Source organism: Haliaeetus albicilla, chromosome W (genome assembly GCF_947461875.1).
Source record: "Haliaeetus albicilla chromosome W, bHalAlb1.1, whole genome shotgun sequence".
Classification (NCBI taxonomy): domain Eukaryota; kingdom Metazoa; phylum Chordata; class Aves; order Accipitriformes; family Accipitridae; genus Haliaeetus; species Haliaeetus albicilla.
The window spans coordinates 45,878,976-45,897,340 of NC_091515.1; the positions used below are offsets into that span (position 1 = coordinate 45,878,976).

Here is an 18,365-nt window from a genome sequence, read left to right on the forward strand (position 1 = left end):
AAGTTTCCAGAATTACAGTACTGGAAAAAACCATAAGTCCAGGCTCCTACAGTCACAGACAACAATGTTGTCATGGTTTCAGCCCAGCCGGTAACAAAGGACCACGTAGCCGCTCGCTCACTCCTCTCGCCCCCCTCCGGTGGGATGGGGAGGAGAATCAGAAAGAAGAAAAGAAAAAAGAAAAAAAAAACCGGAACCTCGAGAGTTGAGATAAGGCCAATTTACTGGGACAACACAAAAAGAGAAATAACAACAACAATACTAATAAAAGAATATACAAACCCAGTAATGCACAGTGCAACTGCTCACCACCCGGAACCCAACGCTCTACCACTTTCCCCACTGAAAGTCCCCCCCTAGCCTGCTCCCCATTTATATACTAAGCATAATGTCACATGGTATGGACTAGCTCCTTGGCTAGTTCAGGTCAGCTGTCCCGGCTAGTTCAGGTCGGCTGTGCCCCTGTGGCAGTACATTTCCCCCCCCCCCCATTCCGCCAGCCAGAAATGAAACTTCTCCAGGAAGGGAGAAGGGGAAGGAAACCCTGGAGGCTGGAGGTTGAAATTTGAACTGGCCAGTCGAGATGCGCCAGGTACACCGAGGTGACCCTCCTGGCCAATAGAATTAAATGACCACAGGTCAGATTCGACAAGGGTATAAACAGGGTCCTGCCAGAGGACATGTTGGAATCAGTCCTCCTTGGAGCAGTGGGTCTGCAGTCGGGGACTCCCCCTCGGGTCGGGGCACCGCCCGAGGTAACTCCTCGAGGGAGAGAGCCCTCAGCTTTTAGGTGAGTGATATGCGTGTTTTGAGCCATCGCTTTAAATCTTGGGGATTCTTAAGTCAGCCGTGTAGTATTAATTCTCTTTACATCATTGAGCCTGTGGTTTTATAAAATGTTACCGGACTTCTAACTAACTTTTGCTGAAGAATAAATCTGAGTTTTAACACCTGTTGGATTTGGTTAGTCGTGCATCCGTAACAGCCCCCTCCCAGGTTCCTGTGAAAATTAACTCTATCCCAGCTGAACCCAGGACAAATGCAAAAGAGTTCGTTAGTCCATAAGGGTCCCCACAAACCACAAAATACTTCCCAACGCTCTTTAGCAAGCCTATGGTGTGAAAGACCTAAAGCCACAAAGACTCCAGTGTGTCACAGGAAGAGGGCAGGAAAGATTCCGTTCACCACCAGTATCTTTGGCGTCTGCAAAAGCAATACTCCTGGGATATGAAAATTTTGTGAATTTGTCTAGGTTTGTGCCTTTTTGATTTGACAATTGTTAGTTAAATAAATTTCAACTTCTACTAGATACCTAAAATAAGCTGCAAAATAAGCCCAAATATTGTATTTCATTAGGAAGAGAAAATTAAATAGCCATGAGTCCCTAAAATTATTAGCCTTTTTTCTCAGCCTTGTTAACTACTATTCTGTTGCTTCCTGAAGGAGCTGTGCATTAGTGACCATTACAAATATAGGTATCAATATACTAAAGTGTCCTTCCCTGTAAGTAGCAACTGAAGACAGCATTCTTCGGCCTATCTTACAAAGTGTATGTGTGAAAACCTATCAGAAAATGTGTTTAAGACACAAACCTATGATTTTCCTTTTCTATTTTTAAAGCTCCCAAATTTGGAGTGAAGCCCAAATTTGGATTTTGTGCTCTCAAAATATCCTATGAGCATGTGGTTGGGTTGGTGGTTGGTTTGTTTCTGTGCTTCCTACGTGATAAATTATATCCATGGTCACATGTAAACTAGCACATATTTTTATTGCATTTGCAAAAGAAAGGCAACAACAACAATAGCAACAAGAGTTTGATTCCAGAGAGATGTAGAGCCAATTTGGACTTGCAGGCAAATGTTGCTTTAAAAGTGGCCTGACAGACCTCCCAAAATATAACGAATATGGCATCAGAATATGCTGAAATGGGAATTTTGGTTTGTTGCAAAAATAGCGTATATTATTTTCCCTTCATTGCAGTTTTGCTGTCTAGTATATAGACTATTTTTTTAAAAAAAACCTCTGAATCCTGCTGTTCTCAGTAGGAGTTGCATATTATGACAGTGCTGTTGGAAGTCTTACTTAGAATGACTGAAATGTTTTTGCAGGGTGTCAACTTCAAGTCATCATTAATGTTTACAGTCTCAATAGCAGCTTGCATTGCTATAGTAACCCTTAAAGGAACATTCCTAACAGAAAACTAAAATAAAAAGAAGACACATTTTTACCAAACACTTATAACGCAGGGATTGTTCCTGGGCTATTTCAGTAATTTATATTTTAAACAAAGTTGCCCTAAAGAAAAAGAGGGCCTCTCATACTAGCAAATCAGTTTTATATACTGCTGCGTGATGGGATGTGACAGAACTTGGATAGATGCCCCCTCTTAAAAAATATAACTTCTGTCAGCTCAAATTGAAGCAAGTATGGGAAGGGGGTTAAGGGAAGTGAGGCTTCTTGCCAGCAAACTTTTTCGTGAGGAATTCTGTAGCTATTAGTACAGAAAATAAGTCTACTGTGATCTTTGTATTTACCTCTAGGCCAAGTTATACAAAACAAAGCTGTCTTCTGAGTATTTAGTGCCATGCACTGTAGAGAGATCATTGATATAGTAGTTTATGGTCTATAGTGTCACTTCCTCACTATGAGCTACAGTATATGCGGTAATCATTTTCCCAAGCACAAGCAAATTGTGTTAAACCTCATACATTTTTATAGTCAGATTTATGTAGATGAATTTGTTCCATGTTTCTCTAATATTTTACACTGTTTATCAGAAATTCAAATTTATTTCATAAAGCAGTTGTCTAGTAAATTGCATTTAATAGGAAAATCCTGAATCCATTTTACAAACCATTTGTCTCCTAATAACAACAGCGTGTTTTTATCTTCCAGGCTGCTGGAATGCTACAGCTGGGGAGAGGCGATCAAATTTGGGTATTTTCAGATTTGTCAAATATTAATCATTTTATGACATTGCAAATGTCTTTTAACAGTGTTTTACATCAGTTATGACAAATGGAAGCACAAAATCTAATTTGACTTGTAAAAATATCAAACTCTGAAAAGCAGCAAGAGGAAGCTTTTAATGAAAAAACCTTTAGCAAACAGGAAGTCTAGAGGAATGAGCAAAGTCTGAGAAGTAAGTCATGTGATGCTGATCTTACAAGTACCCTAAAACTTTTAGTTTGAACTCAAAAAATGGTTTTGCCCCAACTTTCTTACCAGTCTGAGTAAAGCAAAGACAAACTGCCATGGTCAAAGCCACAAAGTGAGTGTCAAAGCTCCAAGACCTCAGGTGTCTAAGATGAAAACATCTCAAATGAAACAGGAATCATCTTAGGCTGTTAAAGCTCAGTGCCCTGAAGACAAGTCATAAAAGGCCTGTTCTTTTCAGACTTTCAACCTACAAAATGGGGAGAATGAGGTGACCTAGTGAAATGAGGGTGTGGAGCCTGCATATTTGACAGCGATCGTACTGAACTATTTCTGTTTCTTGTCTTCTATACCCAGTATTGTCGAGCCTGGATCTTCAGGGCCCAGATGGGCTCCTGTAAAATTAGTATCAATTAAAAGAACAACAAGAATCACTGTTTTTCCCTCACAGGCAAAGCATGTCAAAGTTGAGCTTCAGGTTTTTGGTACAGGTCAGGAACATGTAATAGGAGTTTGCATAATGATCCTCTATGTCCTTTTCTGTAAACTAAACCCAAAAATATTAACTCCAGGTGAAATATAAAAATTTCTAGGTGGCAGTAAAGATGGGTCAACTTGACCAAAATATTATTAATGAAATTTTCTAAATGTTAGAATAAATGAAATGACACATACAAGGGAAGAGATGGTTCAGTGCAGATGGTCTCCAAATGTGCACTTGTCATTGATGTGAGATGTGTCTGCACTTTGAATGTGAAGTTACTCTGTAGCATAAACTACACCTCTGAACCCTACTCTATCTAAAGTTCAGGCAATAAAAGCAATTTACCTATGAAGGGCTCTGTGAATAAAAAATACAAATGTTATGTTCTATGTTTGGATGGAATTGGAGCTCCACAGAAAATAACCAAAATTTATTCCACTATGTTATAGTATGTGTTTCTAACTTAGAACTACAAGGTACATGGAATAAGTGAAAGAAGATGAGCAGATAAACAAACTCCTTAAATCAAAACTCCCTACAGGACTACGTTGCATATTTTCATCCAAAAATGTTTTTGGAAAGTATACTTCCTTTTGAGTCTTGTTACATAAATATGCCAGGGCTGGCCCTTCAGAGCGATATACTTCTTTAGGATGCACTAACTGAATCAGGATGACTTAATCTACATAGCAAACACCATTTGAGGAAGATTTCTGAAAGTACATGAACACAGAAAGGCTGTAACCAAAGCAGCTTCTCTACATACAGTAGAAGAAAGAACCATGTTTGTTTCTTCTTCTGGATGACTGATCCCAACAGTGTTGTTTCCTGGCTCTGACTATTTCTGAGCCAAACACAAAGCTAATGTCGCAATCTCAAGTAGATGTACCTGACACCTTTCAGGTACTAGCTTATACTTTTTGGGCTCCTTATTTGCAATACTCATTTACTTGGCCAAATTCAAAGGTGAGGCTTAATTCTTAGAATTGCAGATAAAGTTATATTATCTCAGATTCCTTTCTGCTCAATCTACTTTATAACTACAGTGCCAATCTTTGAAAATGCAATATAAACCATATTAGCAAGGATGTCTACACCTGATTATGTTACATCAAATAAGATTCTGTGGGGTTTAATACATTCTTCTGGATTTGCTTAGATCTAAATCATCTACAATGTGTAATTTATGCAAACTTCACTTTACAGATCACTAGGGTTAAGGACAAGATTTTGTGTTGATACATATAGGCAGGGAATTGTACAGCATGCCAAAGGCAGGTTTATAAAGCTATTTAGATGCCTAAAACATCAAGGCATTTTAGTAGAATTTGCAAACACAGCTAAGCAGGTCAACTGTCAAACTCCAGTTAACAATCTATACAGGTTAGGAATGATGGGCCAGACCTCAGAAGAGGCTCACATGTTTGGATGCTAAATATTATGAAGCCCAAAAGTCAGGCACCAGCTGTGGACTCCAAAAATAGAGCCAGAACATATAACGCTGTGGTGGGTTGACCTTGGCTGGTCCCCAAGGTCACTCCCCTCCTCAGCGGGATGGGGGGGACAAAATAAGATGGAAAAGAACTCATGGGTCAAGATAAAGGCAGTTTAATAAAGCAAAATCAAAGGTAAAACAAAAGATTTATTCACTACTTCCCATCAGCAGGCGATGTCCAGGCACTTCCTGGGAAGTAGGGCTTCAGTACACGTAGCAGTTGCTCCAGAAGACAAATGTCATAAATAACGAATGCCCCCCTTCCTTCTCCTTTCTCTTAGCTTTTATTGCTGGGCAGATGCCATATGGAATGGAATATCCCTTTGGCCAGTTTGGGTCAGCTGTCCTGGCTATGTCCCCTCCCAAGATCTTGCCCATCCCCAACCTACTGGCCTTTGAGGGTGGGGGAGGGAATGTTGGAGAGATAGCCTTGATGCTGTGCCAGCACTGCTCAGCAGTAGCCAAAACACTGGTGTGTTATCAACACCTTTCTAGCTACCAATGCAGAGCACAGCACTATGAGGGCTGCTATGAGGAAAATTAACTCCATCTCAGCCAGACCCAATACAAATGTGCACAGAGAGCGCTACAGCCAGCCAACATGAAACACTGGCAAGAGGGATGCATCTGAAATCTCCCTCTCTTCTGGACATAGCACCTCTCCAGGGAAGAAGTGCACCACAGCCAAAATCCCTTCCTGTATGCACATGCACTGTCATCTGGGCCACAGATACTGGCTGCTCTTCCTTTAAGACAGAGAGTGGTCACCTCCCACCTTTTACAGAGTACCCTCACAGTCAGAGAACATGGCTTGGATATTGGCCTTTCTTCATCTTGAGGGCTGCCAAACAAAATATTGTGTTTGCTTATTTAACATGAGTGGGGACAGTGTACTCTTTCAAATGAGATGATATTGCCTACCAACATATTTTTTGCTCAGATGAATTCATGGTCCTGATTGACCATACCAGTGGCCAAGCACTGGGTTTCAGTGACAGAAATGTCACTGCTGCTTCAACTGGCCATTGAGCCAAGCACAGCCGTGCTAGGAACAGAGGCACTGTGTAAGCTACACACCATGACCACGTTGTGTGACATAAGAGCATGCCTACCCTCCATGTTGGCACACATCCGCACACAGGCCTGAGGCAAACTATGGCTGCAGACGAGAGGAGATATGAAAAAATGCTTAACAGCCCCGCAATGTCTCTCCTGTTTTGGAAGTCTGCATTGTGCTGGTGACCATATCGGACAGGTAGAACCTCAGGTCTGGAGAGCCACAGAGCTATAATAGCAATGCATGAGCTTCCAGTCCTAAAATTCACCATCTCCTCCTGAAATATCCCTGCCTGAAGCATGACAGAGGGTAAAGTATTATGGGAAGTCATCCTTTCTCAGCCAAATATTAGCAGTCATCAGCTGAGAGGTTAGCTTAGATTGTTAGAAAATACCACTGAAGGCAATTTAAAATAATTGGGTTTACCTTGCATTGCAGCTGGTTAAGGCACAGATTGAGAGCTGTTGTACCTTGGCTGAGGGGCAATAGCTCTTACACTTCTCTTAACCACTTCTAAATGGCTGAACATATTACCAATTTAAATCCCCGCGGCAGTCTAAGCCTGAGATGCCCAAACTTGGGCCTCAACAAACATGCCTTGGATTAAATAACTATTCAAGTCTATTCTTGATTCTAGAAGAAACTCTTTTCAAGACGGGTTTGAGGTCTGTTGATGATCCAGCATTTGGGTACCAAGGCTGTTACCTGTGGAGCACATTTCCCAGAGATATTCCTAGAGCTATACTAAAATGAACTATAGATTGTAATTTAAGATCTTTAAAATAGCAAGGATGCTTTTTGCTTCAGATATTCAGTGGACTTTAACTGAATTTATAAAAAGAAGTGGTCAGCAAGTCCAAGTCATATGAGAAACTTGGCCGAGAAGTCCAAAGGCTGAAGTACAAATTCTTCCTTCATGTTTCCTTTGACATAGTTCGCCTTCTCTCAGTTGACAGCAGTGAAGCTTCATTGAAAATGTACTTTCTAGGCCAGTTTTCCATTAATTTTCATTCCCATATATTCCACAGTAAGAATTCTCTAGGAACAACCTGAGCATCTGAACAACTACTTTATTCCTGTTGGCCTTTTTTTAACACTAAGACACAAGTTTGCAAGTCCTCTTACATTCAGTTACTTATTGTGTGTCTACAACATATGTAGCAGTGCAGGGAAGCTTCCAGGAGCAGACATTTTACCTTATGGCAAATTCCAAGGCAGTATTTAAAGTTCAAATGAAATTCCAGCATTCAAAGTGGGAGGTTTAAAAAAAAAATCCCAGGTCTGTCAGTGAAAAGTTTAATTATGGACAAGATGACACACACATAGTAAAGCCCACAAAGGCAGCGACACTGCTGTGGAAGCACATTCCAATAGAATCTTAGAAGATTACTTTAATAATAAACCATGCATTCTTGAGCAAGCCATTGCAGGATTAGCTACCACATTGCTTTGCTGCAAGCAGATTTTTCACAAACTGTTATTGACACTGCTTTCAAGGCACTCATGTTTCTAAAGTTAAAGTTGATGTCTTCCAAAGGTCTCTGCACTTTGGTGTTTTTATTTCACTCTGCTACTCCAGTTTCCACCCAGACTGGAATCCCAGTGATCCTAATGACATACTGTGGTTTGGGAAGAGTTAATGTCTGGAAAAGCAATAGAAAAACTCACTGAGGTGAAGGTTTCCAGCTGCAACTTCAAGATAATTTTAGACCTGCTGAAAAATGGCTTGTGTTTGGGAAGTGTTGAGACTGATACTGTTCTGTATAATAAGCAGTTAACATAAAACAAAAAACTTGGGTAGGGCACTGAACCTATGCCAGCAATAGTAAGATCAGACACAACAAATATGAGAATAAAAAAGTCATCATCTTGGAAAACATAGCACTCTGCTATAATTTTTTAATAGTCAGGCTTAAAGTCATGTCGTGGTTTAACCCCAGCCAGCAACTAAGCACCACGCAGCTGCTCACTCACTCCCCCCCCATCCAGTGGGATGGGGGAGAAAATCGGGAAAAGAAGCAAAACCCGTGGGTTGAGATAGGAATGGTTTAATAGAACAGAAAAGAAGAAACTAATAATGATAATGATAACACTAATAAAATGACAACAGTAGTAATGAAAGGATTGGAATGTACAAATGATGCGCAGGGCAATTGCTCACCACCCGCCGACTGAAACCCAGCTAGTCCCTGAGCGGCGATTCCCTGCCCCCACTCCCCAGTTCCTATACTAGATGGGATGTCACATGGTATGGAATACCCTGTTGGCCAGTTTGGGTCAGGTGCCCTGGCTGTGTCCTGTGCCAACTTCTTGTGTCCCTCCAGCTTTCTCGCTGGCTGGGCATGAGAAGCTGAAAAATCCTTGACTTAGTCTAAACACTACTTAGCAACAACTGAAAACATCAGCGTTATCAACATTCTTCTCATACTGAACTCAAAACATAGCACCGGACCAGCTACTAGGAAGACAGTTAACTCTATCCCAGCGGAAACCAGGACAGTATCCACCCCTTATTCTATACCATTGACGTCATGCTCAGTTCCCATACCTTTAGTTACATTAGTTACATCCTGATCAATCATCATCACCTTTCCATCCCTTTGAGACATATGAACAATGATATATATGGATGTATACACACAGAGATATCATTCCTTTAGTTCATGGGTTATGTTCATAAAACGTTTGTTGAGTTCATTTAGTTTCCGACTCTGGGCTCCATCTGTCATACCAGTCTGTCTGGGCAGGAGGCATGGTGCAAAGTCCTCTCAGTCGGTAGAGCAGAATTGGGCTTCAGTGCGGTGTGACGAGCAGGTGACATTTGACGCAGCAGGAGGATGGTGTGCACCGTTGGATTGTTGCATGCTGGAGTCAGTTCTGGTTCCATCACTACTGCGCTTTGCTCAGTTTTATCGCAGTTCTTTCTTGCTTGATCTAAGTGATTCTTACTATAGTACTATGGATATAGCATAACAATTATAGTAATGATAACATCCAGTAGCAGGGTTATATAGCAACTAATATCATACAGTTTAATTCTGGCTATTTTCACCTAAAATCAAATCCCCTTGAGGCACACATCGGACTTCCCCATCTTTTCGCATCACCCACCAAGTGCACCCAGGCCCTTGAGCAAAAGCAATCCCACGAATGGGTTTACCTTTGCCTGAGGCAGGAGTAACCCAGACTGTTTTCCCTAACATGTTTTTCATGTGCACTACAGGGACTTTATCCCCTTCTACAGTATGTAAAAATTCTGATTGGGCAGGGCCACTCCGATTGGCAGATCCTCTGGTGTTGACTAACCAGGTAGCTTTTGCTAAATGTGTATCCCAATGTTTGAAAGTTCCACCCTGCGGCGGAGGATCCACAGGGGACATCACACACAGACCAATGTGATCAAGTGAAGCCCATTTACTACAACTTTTAGCACAGTTATATACCTTATGCGCTTATGCACACGCCTTATACAATACTCTAATTGGTACAATATCCCATTTCATGTGGCGCTATCTTATCCTTTATTGGCTGCTCAAGCTTCTTCACGAGGTGTCCAGCGGTTGCTTATCTCGTTCTTCGGCATCCAGGAGTTGTTTGTCAGGCTCTTCTTATCTTCCTTTTCCCAGCATACAAGGACACAGCGTCCTTGTCCGCTTCAGCACTTTGTATGCTTATGCTTCGTTCCAGCTAAAGGCTGGATTGCTCACATGCCCTCGCCCAGCCAAGAAATCCTCAACAATTCCCCCTTTTTGTTTTTGAGCAATCCAGGCTTGATTAATAACTTGGGATGACATTTTTCTCAATAAGCTAAACAAGGTAAAATTATTACAATAGCTAAAATCACAATAACTACAACAATGCCCATGAGACATAACTCTTTAAGCCAACCCGTTATCCCTAATGACCCGAACCATGAGGACTGTAAGGAAGATGAACCATCCGTACATTCTTGTGCCGTTTTGCTCCGCGAACTCAGCCCAGCAATCGGTAGGTGCCAGCTTTACGTGGGCGTCTCCACGGAGGCAACAATGGCCTTGCCGTACACCAGCCCGATGCTCTTCGGGAAATCCCGGCATTTATACATTTGCAGAGGAATGGATTTCAGCACACGTGGCCAGCGGGTGCCAAAATCCGCCTCAGTTGCAACCTATGACGCATGCGCTCGCTGGCCAGGCGCACTGCACGAGTCATAGCCATCCTGTCTATTGGTTCATGGGCTTTGTGATGCGGTTGCAATGCACAGAGAATCTTGACCTGTTATGTTAGCCAAGGTGATCTATATGTTAGTTTTTGGCTGAGGTGGTATTCATATTGCCACACCATCTAGGATGTTCCAGATGATGATGGTCGTACAAATTGAGTGGGAGTCCGTCGTGGGCCTGTATCTGTGGAAACACAAGCATAACCTCGTTCCCAGGTTATTAATGGAAATGGACCTTCCCATTGCCCTGTTTCTAGATTCTTAACTAAAACCATGACCTTACCCCTAATTTGGGCTTTAGCTAACTTTTACGTTTACCCCACACTGTCTTCCCATAATCACACTATGTTTAATCAAATTATGTTTAACACACTTCTTACCTAATGCAAGTTCTATATACAATAAAGCACGCTGTCCTAAGTCTTCTACAAGCGATAAATCATATACTTCCTTATAATGCCTTAGCCAAAAACCTCTCTGAAGGACTCAATGTCCACTAGTCCTCTAAAGTGTAATACTCTGTTAGTCGGAATCTGTCGGATCAGTGGCTCCAGCACCCGCCGGTACCGTGCCAGTTGCCGTTGGGACGATTCCAGACCCAGCATCAGTGCGAAGTCATGGTTTGACCCACTTGGCTGGGATCCAACGAATGCCTCAATCTGTAAGCAAACACATATACCCTCTCCCATTAAGTTTTACTTCTGCGGGTCCGCACCATTTCCCGGACTCTGGGTCCTTATACATTACCATGATTCCTGTACTTTGTTGCGTCCTTTCCGCCTGTAAAAGAGCATGATGCACTACCATTGGTGGGTCTTTGTGATCACCTGTCAGTCTAAGATAATTTAGTACAAATAAGGCTTTGGCCAATCGTTCCTCTGGAAGTAAGCCCTGGGTTCCCCCCTTTTGTTTTTGCAGCATGCTCTTTAGGGTCTGCTTGGCCCTTTCAACAATAGCCTGTCCTGTGGGAAGATGTGGAATACCCATACCATGGTGAATTCCCCACAAATTACAAAATCGAGCAAATTGTGTAGAACCATAGGCTGGGCCATTGTCCGTCTTAATTTCTTTAGGCACGCCAGCACTGCAAAAGAAACATGAAGATGTCGTTCAACATGTAAGGCCTTTTCTCCAGTTTGTGCCATGGCCCACATGGCAGCAGAATAGGTATCAATACACACATGCACATAACGCTTTGCACCAAACCACATGACATGGGTGACATCCATTTGCCACAACTGCAATGGCAAAAGACCTCGTGGGTTAACCTCACAGCGCAGGCCCAGCCCCTCCTTTTGACAATCAGGGCATGCTTTGACGATGCCTTGGGCATCAGTGAGTGGTAAGTCAAATTGCTTTGCTAACATCCTAGCAGGTTGGTGCAAGAATGCATGTGATTGCCATGCTTGTTGAAAACAATTCCCTGGAGAAGGCTCCCATGCCGCTGCAACCAATTGGTCAGCTCTTTCATTTCCCTCTGACAAACCTGGTAGTTTTTGATGACTTCTTATATGCGTTATAAAATACTCTACACTCTGAGAGTTCAAGCAGCGTAGTAATGACAAAAACAACATTCCCAATCTTTTGTTTGTGACCTCCTTTACCATTGCTCTTTCCATCCTTTGTACCACCCAGACTACATAAAGAGAATCAGATACGATATTCAGCGGCTCCTTAGCCCAATGCTGCAGTGCCCAAATCACCGCTTTTAATTCTAACATCTGTAAAGAATCCCCAGGCTCTCCCTTTTCAACATGGTCACACCACTGATCATTAGCATCTTTCTACGTACAGGCGGCCGTACCTGTCTTTTTCCCAGCATCAGTAAACACTGTTACCCCGTGTACAGGTGTTTCCGACCTCCATGGCTTTTGCTCAAAGATTTGCTGTTCCAATAGTGACCACAACTTATGCTTTGGATATTGATTACTTACTGTACCTCCAAACCCCGCTAATGACACTTGTAGCGCTACAGAATGCCGAATTTCCCATTCCAAATACCATTTTAGCAGAGGTAGCAGCAACATTTCTGGTTCCGTCCCTGCAATCTCTACAGTCCTCGTTCTTCCCCTAATGATCAGTTGTGCAAATAATTCCAATCGAGTTACAATAGATTTGTCCGGTCGCATGGCCAAGAAGACCCATTCCAAAATTCTCAAGGGATCTGAGCGCTTTGTGTCCCACTGACAAATTACCACATAAGGGTGTTGTCTCTGAGAGTCCTCTGTATTAACGATCATCAATATTATCGGTAAATCCTCATTGCATCTGGATGCAAAGCTAAACGCAATTTTCTTTGATACATATTTGAAGGCTCTTTTCTGTTCTCCTGTCATTTCCTGTTTCTCATCTGCGTGTGCGCTCGTACCCAAGAGTTCTACCAAAGGGGCCATATCGTCATTAGTGATACCGCAAAGATTCCGCACCCACTGGATATCTCCCACAAGCTTCTGGACATCATGCACCGTTGAAATTTCTGATGTTATTTGAACCTTCTGAGGTTTAACATTGCTAGCATCTATGTGCCACCCCAAATACTTCCAAGGTGCTGCCTTTTGCACCTTTTCAGGAGCGATTATTAATCCGCAACGGCTTAAGGTGTCCTGTAATTGAGTTAAAATTTCATCATGTGGCAAGTTCCTTCCCGCTATCAAAATGTCATCCATATAATGATAAATAATCAACTGAGGAAACTGCTTTCTTACAGGCTCTAATGCCCAGGCCACATACACCTGACACATCGTGGGGGAATTGCGCATTCCTTGCGGTAACACAACCCAATGGTATCTCTTATAGGGCTCTGCCTTATTAATTGATGGTACCGAAAAGGCGAACCGTTCAGCATCATCTGGGTGCAAGGGAATGGTGAAAAAACAATCCTTTAGATCTATAATTAACAAATCCCATTCTTCTGGAAGCATAACTGGAGACGGCAAACCTGGCTGCAGGGCTCCCATACTGTGCATCACCGCATTCACAGCTCTAAGATCATGTAACAGTCTCCATTTCCCACTTTTCTTGGGAATGGTAAATATTGGTGTATTCCATGGACTAGTAGAAGGAACAACATGTCCCGCTCTCAATTGGTCCTCAACTAACTCTTGTATTTTTAGCAGCCTTTCAGAATTTAGCGGCCACTGATCAATCCAAACAGGCTCATCTGTTTTCCAGCTAATTTTTAGGATTGGCTGCCCCTCAGTGACCGCTCCTAAAAAGGATGGGTCACTAACATTGCCTTCATTTGGCTCAATAAATCACGGCCTATGAAGCCAAACAATTCCTTTGGGGTAGTCATGGCATACGGATGTGTCGTAACGTGCTCACCGTTGGGGAACACAAATGTAATCGGTAGCTGACTTACTAAGGTGGCTTGTGTGCCCCCTGTCCCTGCAATACCAAAATTTGGATTGATCGATGGCCATGATGGAGGCCAAATATATCGTGAAATAATCGTAACATCAGCTCCTGTATTGATTGTCATCGGTTTCTTGACGATAACTCCATCAGGCCCTTCCAATTGCACTACCTTTTCTGGTTTACCTTTTGTTATGTCCATGGCAAAATATACCTGCGGTTCCCCTGTGGAGCCGAATCCACCATCTCCACGTTGTTGAGACAAGGGGAGTCAAAAGAATCTCAGTAGACATAATAAAGGGGGGTGAAAGATGATGTTTAGTGCTTACATTGTTGAAATTAGCTGAGGTAGAGACAGTCCTTGATAAGAAGCAGGAGCAGGCCCCAAGAGCCAGCTAAGACTGGTCTTGCGGCTTGGGTGAATACCAAGAAATCACTGAGCCTGCGCAAGGAAAGAGGTTACTAGCGGTGACGAAGAGGAGTCATCTATGTTCATCTCTGCGACCACCAGACAACCACCATAAAGAGGCACTGCGCAGGCGCAGTTGGGAGGGGACTATGGAAATGACCTCTCGGAGCTAATTTTAATATGAAGCGGGGATACGTCATGCATATGTATAGGCGTATTGTGAATATGTAATACCTGACTGTATAAACTTGAGGCGAACTGCCGAGTCGGGTGTGCACGACTTTGGTGGGACTACCCCTGTGCTGCCCAGTGCTGAATGAACATACCTACTTTACAATCTCACTGATTGTGGAGTCTGTTTTCCGCACGTCATTGTACTTCACCTGGGTTCGGAACACACGACCTGAATGGAACTAATTGTGCTATTCTGGTACCTTTAGGAATAGAAACAGGAGGGATTAAAACATGAATCGTAATTTTCACAGTCCCACAATAATCTGCATCAATAAGCCCTGGGACTACCAGAATTCCTTTTAGAGCTGTTGAAGATCGCCCCATTAAAAATGCACTAAGCCCAAACCCCAATGGTCCCTTTATGTTGCTATCCACCTAGTGGACTCCTGCATCCACCAACGTAATGTCTACTGTGGTTTCCACATCCACTCCAGAGCTTCCTGCAGTGGCGGATCTGGCAGTTGCGAGTCTGCCTGAGGGCTGGCAGCCCAAACCCCTTGCATTTGTGTCATCGCGCGAGGGGCCTTCACGCTCGGTGTAGTTTCCCTTCCTCCTGCATTCTTGGGTGGTATGGTTATCTTTCTTACAACTGTTGCACCGTCTTTTTGTTAGCAGAAACTCTACATTGGCTCTTAATGTGTCCAAGTTTACCACAATTAAAACACTTGACCGAGGGCTTCTTACTGGCTTTATCAATAAGCAGATTCCGTACTGACTCACAGCAGTCTTTAATTTCTCAAGGACTTTCCAGTCAAACGCCTCCCATCTTTTTTGTCCATTATTTTGTACAACAACTGGGAATGCTTGGAGCATAGTCCCTTCCACAAGGCATTTTTTTATTACTCCCCTCCAATGCCTCTCCCTCTCGTCTGCAGCGGCTATTACAGGCGGCTCCGCGTCTATCGCGGGCGCGGATGGCTTCGGCTTCGAGGCGCGCGATGGATTAAAGGGCGGTGGCGGGGGCGCGGACGGTGCTGCCCGGGGGCCCCCGGCGGCGGCGGCGGCTGGCGGCGGCCGCTCCATGACCGGCTGACACACGCCGCGGCGGGCAGGCGGAGGGGAGGGGGGGTACGGGGGGGGAGTGGGGCTGGCATACGGCCAAAATCTTTGTTCTCTTGCCTTCTCGGCTCACCCTTTCGGGAGGATGAATATCTCCCCCTCACTTCTGGTTCTTCTGACCATAAGCAAATACAGACGCAGCAGCTTTACGATCTGCTTTCATTTCTTGCAGAGTTGTCTTAATCAATTTCCATAAAGTTGCAAGACCTTTAACTTACTTAGACCCGTCACTAATTTCATCCCATAGGGAGGTTCCGATAGCTTCCCAGGTACTAAGCTCGAAAGCTGTACCCACACTAATTACTCGGAATAAGTTCTCTCTCCCAAGCCCATAAAAGCAACCCCTTTATCACGGAGTTATCGCATTTCAGTCCTCTCTTAGAGAGAATATATTGAAGGAGTTTCAGGACCGCTTCTTGCTCTTTGTCCAACCCCATCTCCTTCTCCGACCGCTCACCTGATCAGGGCGAGATTCAACCTTCTATTCACTTGCGCGTGCCTCCTCGTCTTCCCAGCTTATTTGAGACTCAAGCCATCCTGCCGGGGCAGCAGGGATTGTTTCGGCCGGCTTCTCCGCTCCCTCGCTGGTTCAGCTGCACTAGAGATTCTCGTCAGAGATGGTAAAGAGTCAATCTGAGGGTCTCTGCTCGGGCGCCAAATGCGGCGGAGGATCCACAGGGGACATCACACACAGACCAATGTGATCAAGTGAAGCCCATGTACTACAACTTTTAGCACAGTTATATACCTTATGCGCTTATGCACACGCCTTATACAATACTCTAATTGGTACAATATCCCGTTTCATGCGGCGCTATCTTATCCTTTATTGGCTGCTCAAGCTTCTTCACGAGGCATCTTGTGGTTGCTTATATCGTTCTTCGGCATCCAGGAGTTGTTTGTGAGGCTCTTCTTATCTTCCTTTTCTCAGCATACAAGGACACAGCGTCCTTGTCTGCTTCAGCACTTTGTATGCTTATGCTTAGTTCCCAGCTAAAGGCTGGATTGCTCACATGCCCTCGCTCAGCCAAGAAATCCTCAACACCGCCCCCTATTGCTTTCAAAGTAGCTTTTAACAGTCCATTGTATCGCTCAATTTTCCCAGAGGCTGGTGCATGATAGGGGATATGATACACCCACTCAATGCCATGCTCTTTGGCCCAGGTGTCTATGAGGTTGTTTCGGAAATGAGTCCCGTTGTCTGACTCAATTCTTTCTGGGGTGCCATGTCGCCACAAGACCTGCTTCTCAAGGCCCAGGATAGTGTTCTGGGCACTGGCATGGGGTACAGAATATGTTTCCAGCCATCCAGTGGTTGCTTCCACCATTGTCAGCACATAGCGCTTGCCTTGGCGAGTTTGTGGGAGTGTGATATAGTCAATCTGCCAGGCTTCCCCATATTTATATTTCAGCCATCGCCCTCCATACCACAGGGGCTTTAACCGCTTGGCTTGCTTAATTGCAGCACATGTTTCACATTCATGGATAACCTGCGCGATAGTGTCCATGGTCAGGTCCACCCCTCGATCTCGAGCCCATCTATATGTTGCATCTCTTCCCTGATGGCCTGAGGTATCATGGGCCCACTGAGCCATAAATAGCTCACCCTTATGTTGCCAGTCCAGGTCCACCTGAGCCACTTCAATCTTGGCAGCCTGATCCACCTGCTGGTTGTTTTGATGGTCTTCAGTGGCCCAACTCTTGGGTATGTGGGCGTCTACATGACGTACTTTTACAACCAGATTCTCTAGCCAGGACGCAATACCTTGCCATGGTGCGGCAGCCCAGATGGGTTTACCTCTGCACTGCCAGTTGCTCTGCTTCCATTGCTGTAACAACCCCCACAGGGCATTTGCCACCATCCGTGAGTCAGTATAGAGATAGAGCACTGGCCACTTTTCTCTTTCAACAATATCTAATGCTAGCTGGATGTCTTTCACCTCTGCAAACTGACTCGATTCACCTTCTCCTTCAGCAGTTTCTGCGACTAGTCGTGTAGGACTCCATACAGCAGCTTTCCACCTTCGATGCTTTCCCACAATGCGACAGGACCCATCAGTGAACAGGGCATATTGCCTCTCATTTTCTGGCAGTTTATTATACAGCGGGGCTTCTTCAGCACGTGCCACCTCCTCCTCTGGCGACATTCCAAAATCTTTGCCTTCTGGCCACTCTGTGATCACTTCCACAATTCCTGGGCGACTGGGGTTTCCTATGCGAGTCCGTTGTGTGATCAGTGCAATCCACTTACTCCACATGGCATCAGTCGCGTGATGTGTAGAGGAGACCCTCCCTTTGAACATCCAGCCCAGCACTGGCAGTCGGAGTGCTAAGAGGAGCTGTGTTTCAGTACCAACCACTTCTGAGGCAGCTCAAACTCCTTCATATGCTGCCAGTATCTCTTTTTCAGTTGGAGTATAGCGAGCCTCGGATCCTCGATATCCTCAACTCCAAAACCCCAGGGGTCGGCCTCGGGTCTCCCCAGGTGCTTTCTGCCAGAGGCTCCAGGTAGGGCCGTTCTCTCTGGCTGCAGTGTAGAGCACATTCTTAACATCTTGTCCTGCCCGGACTGCTCCAAGGGCTACTGCATGAACAATCTCCCGTTTAATTTGTTCAAAGGCTTGTTGTTGCTCAGGGCCCCATTTAAAATCATTCTTCTTCTGGGTCACTTGATAGAGAGAGCTTACAATCAGACTGTAATTTGGTATATGCATTCTCCAAAACCCCACGACACCTAAGAAGGCCTGTGTGTCCTTTTTATTAGTCGGTGGGGACATAGCTGCTATTTTGTTGATCACATCCATTGGGATCTGACGACGTCCATCTTGCCATTTTATTCCCAAAAACTGGATCTCCTGTGCAGGTCCCTTGACCTTACTGTCTTTTATGGCAAAACCGGCTTTCAGAAGGATTTGG

General features: G+C 44.2%; 1 long non-coding RNA gene across 1 annotated transcript in view; it reads left to right on the forward strand.

The window, feature by feature from the left end:
• The first annotated feature begins 513 nt into the window (after positions 1-513).
• LOC138683555 (uncharacterized) overlaps positions 514-18,365 on the forward strand; it is a 65,379-nt gene continuing 47,527 nt past the window's right edge. The window contains exon 1 of the long non-coding RNA XR_011323060.1: positions 514-790. This is a non-coding gene — a long non-coding RNA (uncharacterized lncRNA). The remainder of the gene's footprint in view (positions 791-18,365) is intronic.